Source organism: Elephantulus edwardii, unplaced genomic scaffold (assembly GCF_000299155.1).
Source record: "Elephantulus edwardii isolate Elephantulus edwardi_28Jun2011 unplaced genomic scaffold, EleEdw1.0 scaffold00081, whole genome shotgun sequence".
Taxonomy (NCBI): domain Eukaryota; kingdom Metazoa; phylum Chordata; class Mammalia; order Macroscelidea; family Macroscelididae; genus Elephantulus; species Elephantulus edwardii.
In genome coordinates this window covers 14,342,098-14,346,172 of record NW_006399831.1, presented here as the reverse complement: position 1 = coordinate 14,346,172, position 4,075 = coordinate 14,342,098, and the positions used below count along the sequence as shown (strand labels likewise).

The window sequence follows — 4,075 nt, the reverse complement described above, 5'->3', positions numbered from 1 at the left end:
ACATACCATGAACTGCCAAGAAAACAAATAGGTCTATCCTTGAGAGACTGAAACTAAGATTCTCCTTGAAGGCTAGGATTTAGGAGCTCTGTCTCACATACTTTGTGTACGTGGCCTGGAGAGACCAGTCCTTGGAGAAGGATAACATGCATGGAAGGGTGGAGAGACAATGCAGGAGTGTGGGAGACATCAGATGTGACGGGTTGATACAGTAACTGGGGCAATGTGTGATGGTGTATCAGAATTAGTGAGTCTGGCTAGAGACAAGGCAGGCTTCAGAGCTGCATAGAATACATAGGGTCGCTATGGGTCTCAGGCGACTCGATGGCACATAATAACAACAATATTTAATTTTACGGTTCAGAAACCATGTTAATAAAGGAGCAGTCTATTGTTTCTTTTTTTTAGTCGAGAAACATTTATTTGGATGAGAAAGAGGGCCAAGGGCCAGAAGCCTAAGGCTGACTTAAGTCTCAGGCCCAGGACCTTGCAGCCCTCATGGGCTGGGAGGGGCACCTTTTCTTGCTTAGGTTGGTGAGGATCTGGTCCTGGTTGGGCCTGTAAAGAACCACAAAACTCTGTGGAGGAAGAACTTGACCTTTATTCTCTTCCATCTGACCCATAAATAGATAACTGGCTCCTTTCTTCATCAGGTGGTACTGCTTGCAGGGCACATAAAACTTCAGGATGCTCTCAGTGGGTGGAGAGGGCAGCTCTAGATTTCCAGTTTTATAAGCACCAAGGAGACTGACAGTGACAGTGAGGCCCTCACCTGGGCCCCACACCATGGACTTTATTGTTCCTGTCACCACCAGGTTGCTGGCACAGAAGTTGCTCTGCAAGATGCCTGATCGGCACTGCTTAGGACGGGGGTGGCAGGTGTGTCAGGATCCACCCTGGTCTCTGCCTCAGGTGAGCCTTTTGGTTTTTGCTGGTGGGACTTGGGTCTTGGTGGGGGGCTTGACTTTGGGCCCAGCTGGCTTGGGGCTGGGTGGAGGGCCAGGGTTTTCATCTCCTCTGGAGCAGTGGACTGGCCCTGTTTCTGTGGCACCTCGAGGCAGGGTCCTGTAGGAGGCCTGGGACTGTGTCCCCGGAGAACTTCCTCAGCTTCTTGGAGTCCTCGCTCAGGGCTCCGTTGAATACACTGACCGAGTCAAAGCAGCAGTAAGTGTCTGGCTCCAGGTCAAACTTCGGGAAGGTCAACGAGATCACCTGGTAGGGAGTGGGGGGCGAGATGATGTGCTAGAACAGCTGATGCCCAGGGTGGTAATCGGAATCGCGCCAGTTGGGCGTGGTCAGGGTTCCCTGGGCCTTCTCCAGAGCCCCCTGCAAAATTGGTGCTCTGAGGAGGGGAGAGAGGAGCAGGGGGTGGGGCTGGTGGAGACCCTCGAACAGCTGGGGAGAAGGGAAATCTAAGGCTTGGAGTTCGTGCAGAAAGCGCGGGTGTTTGGGTCTCAGAAGGAAAGCAAGGAAAGAGGGAGGGGAGTTAGCAGAGAGGGACGGGTGGGAGTTGGGGGAGCTGGGCTCTGGGAAGCCTGGGACCTCAGGAGCAGTCTGTTTTTAAAGGCCTATTTTTATTTTCTGATGTAAACTTCATTTTGTGATGTGTTATTTTTGTTAGGTACTGTCAAGTTGATTATGAGTCAAGTAACCCTTTGAACTATATATCTTAATCCTGCCCAGTCCTTTGCCATTTGCATTACCTCTGTACACTTGAGCTCACTCGAGAGCTTAACAGTCAGTGTTAAGCCATCTCATTAAAGTCTTTCTCTTCTCACTGACCCTCTGCTTTTCCTAACATTATGTCCTTTTTCAAGAACCGGCACCTCCTAAAAACATCCCAGAGTATATTAGACAAAGTTTCATCACCCTTCCCTCTAAGTACCTTGGCTATAACCTTCCCAAGACATATTTGTCTGTTTTCTTAGCACTCTTCTCCATCATCATAATTCAAAGGTATCAATTCTGTCCTGTTTATTCTCAACTCTCAAATGTTCAACTCTCAGATTTATTGCAAATAATTGAGAAGACCATGAGTTGAATCAGGCATACCTTAGTCTTTAAACTAATATCCTTGTTCTTCAGCACTTTAGAGATGTCTTTGACTGCAGACTTTCTCTATACACAGTCTTTTGTTTTCTTGATGGCTTATACAAAGACTATTGATTGTGGATCCAAGTAAAATGAAATCAGTGACAATTTCTATCTTTTCTCATCTTTTATGGTGCTTCCTATTGACCAGTGGTGAGGATTTTTGTTTTCTTGATGTTGAGATATAATCCATACTAAAGGCTAGTCTTGGATCTTCTGCAGCAAGTGTTTCAAGTTCTCCTCACTTTTACCAAACAAAGTTGTGTCATCTGCATAAGGCAGGTTCTTAATGACTTTTCCTCCAATCCTGATGCCACATTCTTCTTCATGAAGTTCATCTTCTTGCATGACTTGTTCAACACACGTATCGAACAGATATAAAGGATACAGCTCTTCTCTAATGATTTGCTCAGCATAGAGATTGAACAGGTAGAGAGAAATGATAGAACTCTGACACATACCTTTCTTGATGTTAAGCCATACCATTTCCCCTTCCACTGTTCAGAAAACAGCTTCTTGTTCTAAGAATAGGTTTCCCATAAGCACAATTAAGTGTTTGGGATTCCCCCTATTCTCAATGTTAGCCATGTTGTTATGATCCACACAGTAGCATGTCTTTGTTTACTCAACAAAACACGAGTAAACATCTCTCTGGTACTCTATGCTTTTGCCCTAAATCCATCTGACAATAGCAATGATATACCTAGCGCTATAGCCCTCTTCTAAATCTATACAGGATCTCTGGTATTTTGGCCATTTTTTGGGGGGGGGGAGTGGTGAAATGTACAAATATTTATTGAGAGTTTCTGTTGGGACACCTAAAAATGATCATGTTCTCTGTGAAGGAACCCAGCTCTTCACATTGCTTCTTATACTTCTCAGCCTGGCATTCGTCAGCTTCTGGCTACATCTAGCCATTTTTTTATGAAAGATTTTACTTGCATGTGATACCAATAATATTGTTTGATAATTTTCACATTAAGTTAAATACCTTTTTTTATAATGGAAACAAATCCAGGTCTCTTCAAGTCCACTGGCTAAGTAGCTGTCTTCCAAATTTCCTGGCATAGGTTGGTGAGCACATCTAGGTTTGCATCTCCTTGTTGAAGCAAACCAACTAGTATTCCATAAATTCCTGGGGCCTCTTTTTTCCCCCTAATGTCTTCAAAGCAGCTTGGCCTTATTTTTTCATCACCATTGGTGTCTGATCATTCCCAAGATGGTTCTGTGTCCACAAATTCAACAAAAAGAGAGAAACCCTCAGTAAAATAGATTAACATTTTACCATCAAAAACAGATAGACTCTATATACTGAATAATAGTCTTCAATAATGAAACATATACCAGATCATGGAGATGAAGTGGAACAAATCACCATCTGTTATCCATAAGATCATCACAAGGTTTTGTTGTTATTGTTGTCAAAAGCTGATCGAATACAAGTCATAGGGACTCTATGAACAAAAGATCTGTTCTATCCTGTGCCACTCTCACACTTCCTGGCACGAGAGACCATCGTAGCAGTCCCTGTGTCAATACATCTGGTTGAGGGTCTTTCTCTCCTTCATTGACCCTTCACCTTTCCTAGCATCATGTCTTTCTCCAAGGAATAGCCCCTCCTAACAACATGTCCAAAGAATATGAGGCAAAGCCTCATCATTCTTGCCCCCAAAGAGCATTCCAACTGCACTCTCTCCAAGACATATCTGCTTGTTCTCTTGGTCTTCCATGGGATGTTCAGTGCTCTTCTCCAACACCACAACTCAAAGGCATCAGTTCTTCTTTTGGCATTCTTATTCATTTCTCAGATGCATATAGCAAGCAATCAGAAAGACGATAGCCTGAATCAGAAGCACTTAGTCCTCAAACTGGCATCATTACTCCTCAATAATTTAGAGAGGTCCTTAACTGCAGACTTTCCCAGTGCAATGTGTCTCCATATTTCCTGACTTATGGTACTAAGGGTGTTGATTGTGGATCCAAG

General features: G+C 44.1%; 1 pseudogene; it reads right to left on the bottom strand.

The window, feature by feature from the left end:
* Positions 1–473: 473 nt before the first annotated feature.
* On the bottom strand, positions 474–2,577 carry LOC102876876 (annotated as a pseudogene).
* Between the last annotated feature and the right edge of the window lie 1,498 nt (positions 2,578–4,075).